The sequence below is a fragment of the Balaenoptera acutorostrata genome, chromosome 14, assembly GCF_949987535.1.
Source record: "Balaenoptera acutorostrata chromosome 14, mBalAcu1.1, whole genome shotgun sequence".
In the NCBI taxonomy this organism is placed as follows: domain Eukaryota; kingdom Metazoa; phylum Chordata; class Mammalia; order Artiodactyla; family Balaenopteridae; genus Balaenoptera; species Balaenoptera acutorostrata.
Genome location: NC_080077.1, coordinates 1997066 through 2014279, shown reverse-complemented (window position 1 = coordinate 2014279; position 17214 = coordinate 1997066). Strand labels below are relative to the sequence as shown.

The window sequence follows — 17214 nt, the reverse complement described above, 5'->3', positions numbered from 1 at the left end:
ACAAAGCACCCCAAAACATAATGGCTTAAAACAATCAAGTATTAGTCTCACTTTCCGGCTGCAGTCCTGAGCTGGGAAGTTCACGACGGCACGCGCACACATGCACACATGCGCACACGTGGCTGTCAGCTGCTCATTCTTCACTTCCCCTGCACGTGACCTGGGGTTTCTCAAGTGTGGTTCCGAGAAGGAGCCTTCCGAGCCTGGGGCAGCAGAAGCCTCAGACTTCTCACAGCACAGCCTCGAGGTCACGTGGTACCCGCTGATTGAAGCAAGTCCCAGACTTGTGAGCGTTTCTCCATGTATGTGACACGTCAATAAAAGTCTATTGAAAAAAATTAAACAGCACAAATTTGTTGTGGTCAAATTTATCAGTCTTTCATTCCTTTGTCTCTTCTGGGTCTTGCTTAAGAAGGCCTTTCCTATCCCTGAAAACTGAAACACTCTCTCATCTATTTGCATTCATTATAACATTCAGTTTTTTAACTGAAAATTATTTTTGTGAATATTATGAATTAGAATGAAACTTTTTCCCAAAAATAGATGAGTGATTGTCCCAGTACCATTTGTTAAATAATCTACAATTTCCCTTACTAATTTGAAATAAGTCTAGACTCTCCATTCTGTATCATTATAATGTTTTTTTCACTCCTGCACCGCACTAATTCAAATAACTTCATACTACATTTTGTTATCTGGAAGGGCAAATTTCCCCTCTTTGTTCTTTTTTTTGGTTATTCTTGCAATGTAAGTGCACCTTGTCATAGCCTTTGGTTTTACCGATCTTAAACTTTTATCCAGCAATAACACAATACAATAATCTTTTATCATAGTAATTTACCTATAATTTGCATATACTGTACATTGAGCAGTTTCTGGAAAGTGTTTTCAAACCCATCATCATATTTGATTTTTCACAAGCAGTGCATTACTACCATCCTCCTTTTTACAAACAGGAAGACACACAGAGAGGCTGCCTTAATCACCTGCAGTCATACACACCAGACTATTAAATGGCAGAGGAAATAGGAACTCAGGCCTTTGGGCGTTTGGTCTGCTGGGCCCAGGGCCACCCTTCCCCACCATCCTCACGTGCTGGTCAACATCGCTGAGCTCTGCTTCCACAGTCCGTTAAAATGAGATGTCCACCAGCATCACTTTGGCTCTATTTGGTAAGTTGTACTTTACCGTGGGTTCAGCTGTTCTCTAGGTAGGAGTCCCCTGGCACAGAATGAAGGCCCTAAGCCCACGTTCTCTGTCACCTGCTTTCCTCCACGGGGAATGGTGGGGTTCTGCGTACAGAATGTGAGTCGAGCCCGCTCAGAGCCCTGTGTGGCAGAGGTGCGGGCGGGCATCTCTTTCTCCCCCGCGCGTGGCTCAGGGTTACGTTGCCGGTTACTAAGCCGATGTTGAGAGCTGCTCAAGCGTTTAAAATCTGTCTGTCTCGATAGGAAATGCAGAGAGGAAACCCTGGGTGACTGGCAGAGCAAACTGGTGTGCCAATTCTCTTCCCATTTGCGAATTAATTAGTAAGACGCCCAGAGCAGTCGGGCCAGTGTCACTAATCCAGCCTCACAGAGAGACTCTCATCTTAAAACAGAAATGGGACATTCCAGATTTCACAGCTGTTTATTTGGCTAGAATTCACCCTGAATTCAAAAGAAGAAAGGAAATTCTGGCTCAGGAATGAGGATTTTACAGGACAATACCTTTCCAATTGTGACAAGACAGGTCATTACTGAGCTGATGACATGAAAAGCCCAGATATTATTTAAGGCGTTTGGCTGAGGGCAGCCAAACAAAGCGTTTGGCTGAGGGCAGCTCCTTGTTAGGGCGGCTGAGAGAGGAAAATGCTCTCCGTCCTTTTATAACTTGTGTTTAGATAATTAAAAAAAAAAACAAAAAACCTTCCAGAACATATTTATTAAGTGGTGATTGACTGTAAATCAACGTTGAAATAGGGTTGCGATGAGACATTCAGAAGCGCCTGCATCAGTGGTGGCTCTGGGGCTGTCAAGCAGGATGCAGGGGAGGCTGGGAGAGGGATATTCGACGCAGAAACGGGCCCTTTCTCTCCTTCCCTGTCTCTTCCTCGCGGGCCTCTTTCAAGGAAGAAATGAAACAGGAAACATTCAAAATGTGTCTCATACGTTAGGCCATAAAGCTCATTCATTTGGTAAATAATTACCCAGCACTCCTGCGCATGGGCACGGCCGAGGGCTCTGGGGACGCAGCGCTTCCCCGGAGCTGATGGATGGTCAGGAACACCAGCCGGACAGGCACATGGGTCCTCGGACCCCACGGCTCTACTTGCCCTGGGTCCTCCCTCACTCAGGCCTTCCTTCCTCTGGGCCCCGCTCTTCCGTCCTGACTGGAAGGCTTGGACCACCAGGCCTCTGGGTCCATCCACCCCAGACCCCGAGTCAGCTCGGAGGCCGCTCTCCCCGCCACGTCTTCATCTAGAGCCGGAGCTCCCACGGCGAGCCGTCCTGGACGGTGCCACAGGGTGTGCACTGCACAAACGCCGGCGCCCCTTAACACCCAGCGACACCAGCTCCCCAGCGCCCTTCATCCCGCTGTGACACTGCCAGCCCCCGCTTGGTGAGGGTCCAGGCCTTGGACCCAGAGCTTCACGTGTGTGATCTCACTCAGCGCTCGCTTCCCACGCAGGTGCCCTGTACTGAGGTCGGGACATGACACAACGTTCCTCACTGGAAAACGTGCATGCATGTGTGCTCACCTGGGACTTTTTGTCTGTCCAGCGTCACCCTTTCCGGAAGCCCCTCGCTCTCCGTGTTGACCTGTCATCACGTGGCTCTGCACCTCCACTCCCCCCACTGGAAAAGGGCAGGGGAGACCCAGTAGGACCCGTGGGGAGAAAGTTCTCCCCTCTGGCACCCCCGCCCGGGGTGGCCCTGTCCCCCACGAGCAGTGAACAAAGCCATTGCAGAGGCCGGGGCAGGGGGAGGATGGACAGATCTCCCACCTCGAGCTGGCTAGAGCTGACCTCTGTGTCTGGCGGCTGAAGCCTCATGACCAGTGCAGCACTGTGCACTACTGGCGAGGAGCGGGACGGGGATCTGAGCTCTGGCTCCGAGGCTGACGCCGTTTCATCACACCCCGCTATCCCAGGTCCTCCCTATGCCAGGGACGCTGGTTATCACCCCTCCTCGCCCTGGAGTCCATCACCCAACAAACTACATCTAATCAGTGGTCAGTGTGTGTTCCCAGCTCTTCTCCATCAGACGGACTAAAATAGCTCACCCAGCCCCTAATGGACACTTCGACACGCCAAGCGAGTCATTCCAGCCGGAGGCGCCCGCGGTGTCCCCGCTTCAGCAGCCTGTCCTGAGCGCGGGCCCGCTCTGTGGTACCGGTGGTCTCCCTGGCTGTCCCTTCTCAGCCCCCCAGCTGGGCCCTGGCCTGCAGTGCCTCTCAGAGCCGCCCCCGGCTGCCCTCTCTCTACGCCCACCCCCTGTCACTGCCCCACTGCCCTCCTCTTTCCAGAACCATCATCTAAATGCTGATGAATCTTAAATCAGTGACTCCAGCCCCCATCTCTTCGTTGAGCTTCAAACCACACACACAGGCCCCACCCACCACTCCCGTCACGTGCCCCGAGTGGCTGCAAGTCCAACATGGTCCAAACTGTGCTCATCATCTGTCCTGACGCCAGCCTGCCCCCCTCCCCCTGCTCCCCCAGGGGAGCTTTGCTGCATCGAGCACCCAGCTGCTGGAGGCGGAGACTCCTGGACCCACACCCCGCCCCAGCCCTGTCAGTGACCGCATCCTAGCACAGACGACTTCCACGTCCACTGGCCTGGAAACCAGTGTCCAGCGCCTGTCACCTTGGCTGCCCGTGTCACCTGTCCTCACAGCCCCCTTCGGGGTCACCAGAGTGAGTAACCCCAGTGGGTAAACAGTCCTGCAGGGGGTGCTGGTGGCTCGAGGACACTTTCCCGGGAGGGGCCCCAGCTGCACGGGGGACTGAGCCGGACAGGAACCCGTGTGCCCGGAAGACCTCCCAGACCTTTGACCCAAATGCCAGCGGCATTTGGTCCTCTGCCTGCAGGACAGGACATCTTCCAAGGACAGTGTGAGGACGGGCCCCTCCCGGCCTGAGCTGCCCTCGCTGACTCACTGTGGGTCCCGGCCCTCCTCTCAGTGTTTGGACAAGTGTGGGCTTTCTGACCAAACATCTGATTTTAAACAATGGCCTAAATTCATCCCTCAGAGACTGACACTCAACCTACTGTTTTCCGTCTTTGAACTCCGTGTGCACTTGGACCCGGGTTGGACGTTGTGCAACTTCCTGCAGGAACTTGCCATCAGCCTGGGGGAGGGGCCGCTTCAACCCCGGCCCGCCGGACGCTCCGCCGCAACAAACCCGACCTCCCAGTGCCCCGTCCCCTGAACTCCCGGTGCCCCTCAGCAACCTGGGTCTAATTACAGCGTTTCCAAAGGCGGTTTCCCAGTCAGCCTCAGGCAGTGGGGTCTGAGCCTAAACCCCGCGGTGCCAGGGGCGTGGCGGGCGCTGGCTGTGGCCGGGGTGGGACCCGAGCTCAGCACGCAGCCTGGGGGACGGAGCGTCCCTTTGGGGGACGTGCCGCCGGACGCCCCGGCTTCTGGGCAGGGGTGAGGAGGCAGCGCACAGAAGCCCACCGGCCAGGGATGCCGTGGGCCTGGTGTGCGGTTGCTCCCCCGAACCGGCCTGCGCCCCAGGATGGTGCAGGACCCAGACCCCTCCCGGCGGGGCTGCAGGCGTCCATGACCCCGACCATCCCAGAGCCGGGCTTCGTGGTCAGTAATCAAAGATGCACAGCTTTGTCGGGTCATCGTTCCTGCGCCTGCTTTAATCAGCGCCTGCTCTGTGCGGGTCACTAGACCCCCACCCACGAGGGAGGGAAAGTTCCGGCTGGGCGGTGACGTAGCTGGAGCTAAGGCTGAGTTTCAAGCCAGTGCCGGGCGACGGACTCTCCCCGGGGCTGAGGAGACCCTGTCCCCAGGGTCCCCAGGGCCACAGAATCCTCACGGCAGTGCTACTGCTGCAGAAGGCCATTTTGCAGGTGGATAGACTGAGGCTTTGAGGAGTTAAGTAACTAGGCCTGGGTTTCGCAGCAAGAAAGGGCAGAACAGGGATTCGTATCCAGGCCGTGTGACCCTGCAGCCACGCCCTTAACTGGATACTACACTGGCGCCTGGTCGGCTGACCAGCTGGGAGCCCCTGGGGTCACTGGGGGTGGGCAGCTCAGTCAGCTGGTTCCTGTAGAGGAGAAGTTTCCCCACATCCTCTGCCCGCTGAGCTCTCTCGACCTGCTCGTGGAGGTGTGTGTGCCCCTGGCCCCGCCAGCGGCTGCCTAGCTCCTGGGGCCTGGTCCCCTGCGGCTCGGCTCACGGACCCCAGCCCGCAGCCCCCGACCTGGCCCCGCCAGCCCAGCCAGTCTTCACAGTTCAGCGCTGCTGCCACCAGGGCCAGAGGACGTGCGTGTCGTCAGGCCTCTGGTGTGAAGTGCTGTTTCATGATTTCTATTCAGACAGGACAAAAGGCCTAAGCAGCCTGCTTCCCATCATGGGCTGGGGCCCCGCGGTCCACCCACAACGGACACGGGGTGAGGGTTCCCTGGGCCTCCCGGGGGAGATGCGGAGCAGCAGGTACCAGCAGGGTGGCGCTGCAGAAGCACAGGCCAGCGTGAACGAGCGCGGACCAATCCCCGCCCTTTCACCTCTGCCAGCTGAGCCCCCCTTCCATCCCTTCAGTGCCCAGAACGGGCCACCTGTGCTCACCTGTCTGTGCGGCATGCCCCTCGTGGAAGGCAGTGCCAGACCCCAACCTGCAGCTGCAGAGCAGGATGACAGGCCGGGAAGCCGACCGCTGCATCGCCAGCTCCCCAGCAGAGCTCGCCACGGGGCGCGGGGTCAACCCAGCGTCCTCAGCGCGAGCAGTCACCCCGCTCCCTGGTCATAGTCACCGATACGCTGCTCCTCCAGCCCTGCCCTCTCCCACGGGAGCCACACGTCACTCTCCTGGTCCACGGAGGCCCCTCCAGTCTGTTCCCCCTAATCTGTCATCCCAGTTACCTCTAGGATCAGCCCCAAAACACATCCCGCCACTTAAGGAGCTGAAAATTGCTCTGGGTCCCCAAGCCCATGCGTGGCCTCTCCTGCTCCCCATCCCCACCCATGCTGAGCCCCCAGTGGCTCATACCCCTCCGCACGCAACTCCACGCCCCCCATCACTCTCCCCCTTGTTCTCCTGGCTGGTTTCCTTGCATTCTGCACCTGTCCGTACACCTGCATCTCCTCCAGGACACCGCCCGAAATGTCCCTCTTCTGAGCTCTAGAGCATTCCATGCCCCCGACCTATGGCAGAACTCACCACATCCTTCATCAGTGCAGGTCTACGTGTGTCTCCCCTATTGGACCAGGTAGTGTCCACCTTTGTCCACCCAGAACCTAGACCCCCGCCTAGAACACGTATTCAATACATGTTCAGTAAAGACTTGTGGGAGGAACCCATGAGAACGCCCCTCCTGGTGGAGACATGAACCCCGTGAGTCTATCTCCTTCTGTGACAAAGTGAATAAGCCCCGAGGAAGGCTGCCCTGGGCAGCGATGTCACCTGTCAGCCAGACCTTTCCCTCCCCATTGAGACATCCCTTCTGGTGGGGTAGAGGGAGTGTCGGGGCATGAGGCATACCCCACTTTTAGTTAAGAACCTTCCTCTTCTCCTATGATTACCAGCATAGGTGACTTTGTTGGGATTTCATGCATAATCTGTATTATTAAAACAATAGTGATTCTCACTTTTATATAGAGAAGTATAATAGTGACTAGATTTTTCAGAGTAAATTTCCCTCCACAGGAGAATCACTGGCCTAGGGGTGGGCTGCCCATTAACTGGGGCCTATTGGCTGCTCAGGTTGGGCTGCAGTGCTGAGTGTGGGGGCCAGGCCCGGCCCTTCTCCTCACAGGGCTTCCCCGCCCAGGGCATGTGTGGTGACGTTCCCAGGAGCCAACCTGCCCCAATCCTCCCAGACACCCCGACAAGCATCCTTGCTCTGCACGCACTAGCCCCGAGAGAGACAAAAATTGGAGGAGATTGGGACAGGAGAACTGCTGGAAGTTGAGAACCAGGGCAGAGGGGGTACACTGAGTTCCACTTCACAGCTGAGAAATATCTCAGGGGACCCAAGAGAAGAAAGGGCAGCGAGGTTCCCAAATAGCAGAATAACTTTAGCATAATTTTTAACATTCCTTTTATTAAAGAGCGTGGTGGGCAGTAGCTTTGGAGTCTGACGGACCTGAACTTGAACCCCAGGCTCTGAGGACAGAGGACACTCCGTTGATGATGGTTGTCCTGGTTTTGGGTGTTACTCTTATGCATACGTGTCCCGCACATGGGAACCCCCCCAGACCAGGATCCATGAACCTCTAGGAGGCCACGGACAATGGCAGGAGCTCACCCTTAGTCCCCTAAATCACCCACAGTGAAACCCACATCTTCAGGAGAGAGAGAGAGTTTGCTGAGTGTAAACCCCTCACCCACTGCCAAGGCAGCTGTAAGTGACCGACTGTTCCTGAGGAAATTCCAAAGCCACCAACATCCAGGGTGGGTTTCCTCGAGTCCCTGAACCCTCTGGTGTGGAATGCAGAATTTAGTGTGTGTATGCATACGTGCCTTTTTCTGGGGACAGGTTATGCAGCTTTTCTCAAACCCTCCAACGGGCGCATGAAGTTGTCCCAGGCCCTGGAGGGGGAAAGTTAAGATTCTTGTTTGTTCTTGGCGGGAACGTGATTCACGGGATTCCCTGCCCTCCAGATTAGACACCAGCGTTCAGCAGGTGTAGGGTTTCACGGTCATTGTGAAACCCCACATTCTATGCATCCCGTTATGTTACATCATAGACTGGTATTCTGCAATCAGTTTTTATTTGGGGCGAACGCTGTGTTAGAGCAGATGACTTTCGATGGTGGGTGGGGACCCCGTGGCAGGCACGGCTGTATCTTCTCAATGAATCCAAACAGACGTATCTCACAGATAAACTGAAGCATGGAAAAGTTACACCATCTGCCCGAGGTCACGTGGCAGGCCATGGGTCCAGGACTGGAGATCTGGTCTCTCCGATCCCAGAGATGAGAGGCTTTGGAATGGAAAGACAGCAGCCCAGCCTTCTCCTTTCAGAGATGAGAAGAGTTGAGGGCCAGAAATGACTCCCCACAGAAAGTCACACAGAATGAAGGCACCGGTGCCAAGATCAGGGCACCCCCTGCCCCGGGGGCCAGTCTCCCCAGGCCCCGCTGGGTCTCAGCACTGCCAGCCTGCGTCAGGATGAAGATGTACTAAAAGCTAATTCCAGGCATTCCGAGCGATTCCACTGGCCCTGCTTATCAGAGGGTTTGCTGGGGTTACTGTTATCTCTTTAAGTATCAGTGATAGAAGTCTTCCATCATCCCTGTCTATCATCTGCAAAGAATCCCATGGGCGTGTGGTAACATCTCAGATAAGAGAGGACCAGGGGGCTGGAATCTTTGGGGTATTATTTATTGACATTTCCCTTCAAACATGGTCAGCTGTAACATAAGTGTACATTTTCAAATCTTATATGATAATAATACTATATAGTAAAATCGTATGTAATATATGAGTATACTATTTAACGTAACATATATTTTAAAGCTTTTTTATATTTGAATCTTTTTTTTAAAATTTTTTTTATTTATGGCTGTGTTGGGTCTTCGTTTCTGTGCGAGGGCTCTTCTCTAGTTGCGGCAAGCGGGGGCCACTCTTCATTGCGGTGCGCTGGCCTCTCACTGTCGCGGCCTGTCTTGTTGCGGAGCACAGGCTCCAGACGCGCAGGCTCAGTAGTTGTGGCTCACGGGCTTAGTTGCTCCGCGGCATGTGGGATCCTCCCAGACCAGGGCTCGAACCAGTGTCCCCTGCATTGGCAGGCAGATTCTCAACCACTGCGCCATCAGGGAAGCCCTATATTTGAATCTTAAAGAGAACAAGAGCTCAGGACAATGGTGTAGGCTTGGCCTTGACCGTGTAAGTTAGCTCACCTCCCCCTCCTGTGAAGAAGTGATTGTTTCAAAGAATAATTGTCAACCGGCCTCGCAGGAAGAATTTGGTGTTAATCACCGAGAGATCAGAGTTCTAGCCCCAGGCCCCCCCTTCCATGCCTGTGGGACCTGGAACAGGTCTCCTCCTGCTCATGCCCTCAGGGTCACGTCTGCTAAAGGAAGGCTGGGCTCAGGGCCTGAGCGAGGACTTCTCTCCCACAGGCCTATTTGTTTGCCAATATTTTTTAATCATGAAACTTCACTTAAAAACTTAAATATTCAGCTTGTCTTTAAAAGAAAGAAGGCCCTCTGGCACACAGGCCCTTCCTTCCTGCTCTATCGGCCCTTGCCTCCAGTCCCCCAAACCCTCGGCCGGGGACCCTCACCCTCCCCGGGGGTCCCGCAGGCAGCGCCGGTCTGGACCCCTCGTGCCGGCCGTGTCCGCGATCCCAGCCAGCACTGCCATTCCATGGCTCTCTGGTTCCAAACCAGATGGTCGTTGACCCCACACGGTGTCAACCGCCCACTGGAGGACATGGGCCCTTGGCTCTGGGGAAGCAGAGTTGCCGAAGCCCAGCGAAAAGGAGAAACTCCACTTAAGAGAAAATAGGTGCCCTGTCTTTTCCACAAAGAATCCAACCATAAAAATGTCTGGATGTGCTAAAGAGTCTGCTGCCGAACCATGGAAATGAAACCAGGAAGTTCTTGAATGACACAGCCCAGGAGGGCCAGGAATTATGGGCTCAGCATTCCTCCATGCCTTTTCTCTGCCAAACCCTAATAATAGTATCCCGCCCGGGCCTGGGACGGAGGCAGGCATGTCAGAATGGTACCCAGAGTCATGTTCTCTGCTGAAGAAGGTAGCCCCACATCTGTGTCCACCTGGCCGCATCCCCTCCTGCCTTCTCTGCTCTGGTGTCCTTCTGGATGGGGCGGTTTTAAGGGAACGTCAGCTGGGCGGTTTGGGGACAGCCGAGTGTGCCCAGGGCCAGCCCCTCTTTCACAACCAGCCCAGCTTAGTGGGGTTGGGAAGATGTTTATCAAGTGACTCCTAGCAGTTTGGAATATTTTAATGATTGGATTTTACATGACCTGTGCTCTGGGGCTTTTTCAGTAAAGAACAATTTTAAGACGAGCCTTCTGAACTTCTATATGGAAAAAAAAAAAAAGCTATTCGTGTATGTTTCTTTTCCTGGCCCGTCCTCCTGAAGTCCTGAGAGCACGTGATCATCTATCCCCCAGAAAAGATCTTAATCCCTTTTGAGATTGCTTTGCAGACTTCAAGTCTTTAAGAGCTAAGCCTTCGGTGCTTAGTGTTTAGCACACTGAGCCACGATGCGCACGGAAACCTCCGGAAACCGCGAGGGTTCTCAGGTAGGTGGGGTGGGCACAGGGAGACGCGCGTTTGCTCCGTCCTGTGGGTGAGCTGCCCTCTCTCCTCTGGATGGATTCTGGAGTGTGTTGACCGCAGAGGGCGGAGTAGTGAGAGACGTGAGTCTAATTTGGTTTTTTGGTGCATGGCCTGAAGCAAATTAACGTTCTCCAGCTGGATGCATTATTGATGGGCATGTAAATTTTTAAACAAAATAAATAATGTATTTAGAACAGTGTCAGTTTATGTCTGCTTACCAACGGGGTGGTTTAAATGTTGTACCCAAACTATGTAAAAATACTCTTTCGGAATTAACAGTGTTTCAGTAAAAAGACAACAAATTCTTACTTTTAAACGCTTCTTTTTGTGTCTCGTGTTATTGTGTCGACTAATGTCTGTGCTATGGAAGAAAGAAGCGGTGGGGAGGGAGGAGGAGGCAGGGAAATAGAAGAGGGATTAGAAGGAGGGAGGAAACAAAGGCTAGAGAGAGAGACGCAGGGAGATGTGATCACGTTTCCTGAATTCCTACTATGGTCAGACTTGGTGGTGGTGTGCGCGCGCGTGTCCAGGTGTGTGTGCGTGGGCGTGAGCACCGGGAGGGAAAGGGAGTGGGGTGTGAAGGGGGTGTGACTGTGTCCCGGGAAACGCTCCCGTCTCAGTAGGGCCCTTAACCCCAAGAGCAGACGCCTTCTCCACTCTTTGCTTTCCTCCTCTGTCCCGGGAGCCCCACGAATCAACGGAACTCACAGCACACGGGCGGCAAGTGCTTGATAATCGTTCTTCCTGTTTGATGACATCATTTAACCTAATTCAATCCGTTGACCGTCGACACAGATGGAAGCAAAACAGGAGGCTTTGCGCCGTGGATCGCGCAGCCCTGCACCCGGGACTTTCCGTGGACTTCTTCCCCAAACCGCGACGGCTCTGGGGTCCGGGCCTGAGAGTCCCCAGCCTGGGACTGAGACGGGGATTCAACGGGAAGGGGGCGCCCAGGGACCCCTGACTCAAAGCCCCCCTGGAAGCGCAGAGCCCTCGGACCTGCTGGGCTCCCTCTGGAGCGAAGGCACATCTAGTCCCCGAGGTGCCGCTGCGGCCGGGCTATGAGTCAGGCCCTGAGCAGCTGCGTCGCCCTTTGTCTGTGTCCCCGCAGGCGACGGCCCTTGGTCCCGGAGCAAAGGCCCCTCCATCTGTCCCCACTGCAGAGCGCTGGCCGCCCACACAGAACAGGTGCACAGACACCGCCCTGGGCAGGCGTAGGGGGGGCAGGGTCAGCCCCAGGGCCCCGTGGGAGCCGCGGCAAGCTGGGCACCCGAACACCACCCACCAGCCCACCGGCCGCCTTCCCACTCGGAGACACGAGTCGTCTCTAGAGCCGCGGAAGAGATCACTCCCGTAGCTTCTCTGATGACCTGGAAATGCCGGGCCAGGCTCGGCTGGGTGTAGAGCGTCCAGGGACCAGGGAGTTGTGCAGACGGCGGCCTCGGTGGGTCCGAAAGCCACCCTCACGGGACAGCTGTTAAAGGTGAGATGCAGGCCGCACCCAGAGGGAGGGGACCGCGGGGTCCCGGACAGCAGCACCTGAAAACCTCCTGAGATTTTCTGCAAAGTTATGTTTGCGTGTTTGTGTGTGTGTTTCTGGGGAAGGGGTTTGTAGCTTTTCAGATGTTCAAAGGCCATCCCAGAAGGTTAAGAGCCATAGTTACGGAACATTCCTACATTTTAGGCAACGGGAACACTTGAAAGATGTAGAGGACTTATATTCTTCATTCCGACACCACTTCAGCGCGTGCTTCTATTTTCTTTCTTTCTTGGCTGCACCCCACAGCATGCAGGGTCTTAGTTCCCCGACCAGGGATCAAACCCGCGCCCCCTGCGTTGGAAGCGCGAAGTCTTAACCACTGGACCGCCAGGGAGGTCCCCTCAGTGGGCACTTTTAACAAGTCTGTCGGGGGAAAGGGGGCGGCTGCAGACAGCCTCACATGAGCAGCGGGTCATTTCTAAAAATCAGTCTCATCTAAGGCCTTTGAAGGAAAGAAGCTCACAGTTTATTTTTTTTTAAAGCACTGATGGCATAAATGGCAGGCAGCATAATTTTATTCTCACCTTGGGATTCCAAGTTTATTAAAAGTTTCTGTTTACAGCCTCTCTCCTCCTGGGTTACCAACTGTATGCAGGCCTCCACACACCCTTGTGAATAAATCATTTGTACTTTTCACTACATTTAATGAACTGCCATTTTGCTGACCTGTAAAAATCTGTCTTAGTACATTTTTTATTAGAAATGCAAAATAATCCACAATGTCCAAGTCACACAGCCTCGGGGAAATGCCATAACCTCACGGGCGTGTTTCCTGACCTACGTGGAGAGCCCGCCCTGCTGGTGGGTGTCGATTTAGGGCTGGACAAGCCCAGGACAAGTTCCTGAGACAGGGCACAGTGGGAAATCAGGACATGGAGTGTGCCTGGTTTCCTTCATGATCTGAAAGCTTCCAGCTTTTCTCCAGACTCGAGAGGGTCCAAACTGCCATGACCACCTAGTTCTGCATCTCGGGTTGGGTTCGGATCACAAACTCCCTGCGTTTGAGAGGCCCCGTGTTAGGGTCCAGGCCCCGTGGACTTTCGCTCTGGGTTTCAGCTGAGACTCTGGGCGGGGAGCCAGCCAGTGGCCCCAGGACGGAGGGTGGGTCCTGCCTGGCCAGCAGGGAGCAGCGGGGCTGCTTTGCTCCCCGACTGGCTTTTCTGGAAGTGCTGTGACACGGAGTCCACGGTCCGCTGACTTTGAATCCCACGGGGTGGGGTGGGGGGGGACCTGCACGTCCGCCCCACGGGGTGCCGGGGAGATGGGCGTTTGTTATTTCAAGAGTAAGTTACGTAAGTGACCAAGTCGGGGCCTGGCTCTGCTGCTTCTGGGACCCACCCAGCTGGATCCATTCAGGGATCTTAGCCCGTGTGTGAGAAGAGATTTATGAGTCCTCCGAGTGAGGCCCTCCGTTCAGGCAGGACTCTGGACGGCTCCCAGTGGAGATGCCAGGGCTGCAAGAAGCAAAGGGCGTGGCGTTGGGTTCTCCCCCTTTCCCCCTCCCCACCCCAGACTCCTTCTCCTGCATCCGGACCCTCCAGTGACCCCCTTCTCCCCCTCCCCGTTCTTCTCCATGAAGAACCTCAGAACCAGGTTTGAGGCTCAGTGATGGGGATGGGTTAATGACATTAATCCATCTGGTTTCTCTTACCAAGCCCCAGTTTCAGATCTGAACTCACTGCTCTGCCCCTTCACGCCCACTGTGGTGAGAATGGCTCCTTTTCGGGGCAGGAAGCTTAGAAATTACATTCAGAAACTGAAAGCTGGAAAGGGTGTTCAGAATCATCTATTTCAGTGTTTTCTAATCATTGCAGCTTCCCAGAGTCCTTCTCGGCAAGTCTGAGAAAAGCCGGAGGTTTGCTCACCGGAGCAGAGTTGCAAAAGTCGCACACGTGTGTCTCATCCTCTCCGGGGATTCTCGACACCACCGGCCCCCGGTGCTCACCCACCTCCCAGCGGACCCTCGGCTGGCAAAGGCTGGGCGGTGGCACTACCCAGGAGTCGCGCCAGCTGAGCAGGGCTGGGCCTCTCTGTGGGCAGCCCACCCTCCCGCCGAGTGACCGCAGGCCTGTCCCTTCTCTCTCGGCCTGCGCTTCACCTGGAAACGAGGGACATGCCCTCACCGGGCTCCAAGGCCTCTTCGGCTCCAGGCTGCTGAGAAGGGGCAGGGGTGGCACTGACGCCCACGAGTGGAAGCAGCGCTGGGGCGAGGGCACCAGGCCCCCACTGCACCCAGGCTGCCGGGGGCTCTACATGGGGTGGGGGGGGCGTCCCCTCCTCTCCCACAGGTGCTCCCAGCCTCCCCTGACTTCAGCCAGGGTGCCCTCTGTACACAGAAAAAGCAGATTTCTGTGCGCCAGGAGGTTATTACAGAACTTTTCAGGTGAAATTCAGGCAGTCGTGGATGAACCCAGTGAATGCAGTCATCAGAAAGCAAGGTGTGAAGGGGTCAATTATTTCTGAAGTAAAAGATAAAAAAACCAACACAGTTTCAAACACCTGACAGTCCTTTCCAGGAATCCCACGCCAGACTCACACGTGTGACACCAAGACGGCTCTGGACCCTCCGCGGCCAGTGTAGACTGTTTCCTGTCTAGAGCAGAGCTTTCTAGGCTCTGTGACTATTTAAGGAAAAGCCTGGAAAACCTTAAAACAGAGACCACTTTCCACCTCCTCTTTCAGAGAGAGGAAGAGCAGGGCGAGGGCTGGGGGTGACGGATCCACACCTCACCCCCCGTGACAGGCTTCCTGCTTCTCACCGAGACCAGTCCGCGCGTCTTATCTGCTCCAAGCAGATAAGTTGGCGCCAAGGCCGTGAGGGGGGACTTTCTCCCTGGGCTGCATCAGGCCCCCGCGAGCTGATGACGGACTGTCCCCTCCTGCTCACCTTCCTTCTCATCCTCGTCTTGGGCATCTCCAGATGCCGAGGTCCCTCTAAGCACAGCTAAGCAGGAAGAGGGGATGGGCTCTCTGTGCAGCCCGATTCATACTAGGAGTAATTCCCTGGGGTTTTATTAGAGTTGAATTCCCTGGGGTTTTATTAGAAAGCAAATTCCTTGCTTTCTAAGTGGTTTTCCGAGATGCTCACGCATGGGCCGTCCTGCCAACCCATCCTCTGAGCAGGGGCTGCTGGTGCAGGATCGGACCCCAAAGGAGGTTGAGGTTATGGACCCAACAGGACATGTGGGGATTATCTCTGCTGTTCTCAGAAACCCGGCACGACGGGCCTGTTATTTCAGCTTCTCTGAGCAGAGATGCCAACAGGGCCAGGCGGGTCCAGGACAGTGGGGCAGCGCAGGAACAAGGGCATCAGGACCCTGAGCCTCTCTGCTGCCTCAGGACCGAGCCCGTGTCCTCTGTCTGTCTGTCTGTCATGTAGATTGGCTCTGGGAGGCCTGGGCGCTCTTGTCACACGATGTCACTGGGCTGAGACACCTAGAGTCGGACACAAGGCCACGTTCCCTTCATCTCAACATTATCGTTCACCAAGTGGGCCTTCTCCTGGATCCCATGTCCACTCGCTATACTGGGAGCACTTTGGGGCGTGAGGGTCTACAGGCCACGTCGAGAGGGGCACGATCAGAAAGATGCGTGGCCACCAGACAGTGTCCCAGACGGTGTCCTGTCCCAAAGGGGGCAAAACCAGGAAGCTGTCCCCGCCCGCCCTCCTCCCCGGCCCGTCACCTGCACCACGGGGTCAGGAACCAGAGGCGGCGGGGGTCACAGCTTGCCCCGTCCATCTCGCCCACCCCTGCCTGGAGCCAAAGCTAACTGGACGGAGAGGAAGCGCTGCATTTTCACTGACCCTCTTTCTCTGGCTGCACTGACCACTGGAGCTCGCCTTCTCCCCCAAACCGTCGGCTGCCTCATTGCCGGCCCCACTAAGCCTCACGCCCACCCACAGCCCTAAAGCAGGCCGTGCATCCAGTCTCGAGGCGCTTGGCCCATGCAGAGGCCCAGGCCCCAGGAGTCACCGTCTGTAGTGCAGCCCTCCCCCCATCCTTTCACCACCCCCATGACCCAGAGGCCACACTTGACCTTCTCACCCATCCTTAACCTTGACCCATCCAGGCACTTCGGGGCAAGCCCTTGGCTTCAGCTCTGCTGCCCCACAAGCTTTATTGCTGAATAAACAGTTGAGAGCCCTTTTAAATAGTGATTAAGAAAAAGTACAAACAAGACCCCAAGCCATCTCAAGCCTTAATCCACAAAAGGAGAAAACGCAGCTGCCGTGGCTCACGCCCAGGGCTGGGCACGGACAGCAGTAGTCGGTGGGGGCGGTAGCCCCCTGCCAGCAGTTACGCTGCCGACGAGATGCCCAGCCTGGCTTCACCACCCCCAGAGTCCAGAGAGAACCTGAACCATGAAATGTAAGGCTCAGAAAGACCTCAGAAATTCAGACCGCGCTTCAGAGCACTGTCTCTCGAGGGTCATTTGCCCAGGACCTCGTGGGTCCGGGGACTGACTCTGAGCCCGTGGGTCCGGGCGCCTGACACTCTGCATTTTTACCAGCTCCGCGAGGCCGGCGCCGAGGCTGCGGGGCCCATGCTGAATGCAGGCTCAGGGCCCCTGCCCCCGTCGGGGAAGGTGGAGGCGCTCCCTGTTCTGTGTTTCCTGTGGAGGACCAGGGCAGGCTGTGCTCAGCAAACCTCCTCCCAGACAAGCTCCCATGTACCTGCAGCCCTGAGCCACCGCAGCACGGGCCGTGACCTCTGCAAACTTCCAGCTTCGTGGTCAGAAACGTTGAGCTTTTAAAACTGACTTACAGGTTTTTATTTATTATGATTTTTTTTTACGAGTTTACAACAACACTCAGGCATGGGCTCAGAAGAGGTCTTCTCCCTTTGAAGAGTGTTAACAAAATGCTTCAGGCAATGAAACACATCATTGGGGTCAGCCTGGGAAGGCGGGCATGGGAGGGGTGTTGTGTGGTGTGTACCACTTAGGAGCTGGGCGGTCTTGGCCAGGTGACAGCATTTCTGTGCTTCAATAATCTTACCTGCAAAACGCGGATAGCCGTGGGCCTCGTCGGGCGTGGCAGGGAAAACGCGAGGGTTAACACAGGCTGTGCCGCAGCTCCCGGTGCGCGACGTGCAGGAAGCCCTCATCGAACGTGAGTTGCTAACTTGCTGTTGCTACTCTCTCCTTCACTGGCGCCTGGGAGGGGAGACTTACACGAAAGTGCAGGAATTCCTCAGCGAGG

At 55.6% G+C, this 17214-nt stretch overlaps 1 long non-coding RNA gene across 1 annotated transcript; it reads right to left on the bottom strand.

Moving 5' to 3' along the window:
* Positions 1 to 1935: 1935 nt before the first annotated feature.
* On the bottom strand, positions 1936 to 3068 carry LOC114238350 (uncharacterized). Its single transcript, XR_003623743.1, has 3 exons — positions 2987 to 3068; positions 2741 to 2837; positions 1936 to 2102 (listed from the first exon to the last, which is right to left on the bottom strand). It is a non-coding gene; the product is annotated as an uncharacterized LOC114238350 (long non-coding RNA).
* Positions 3069 to 17214: the final 14146 nt, after the last annotated feature.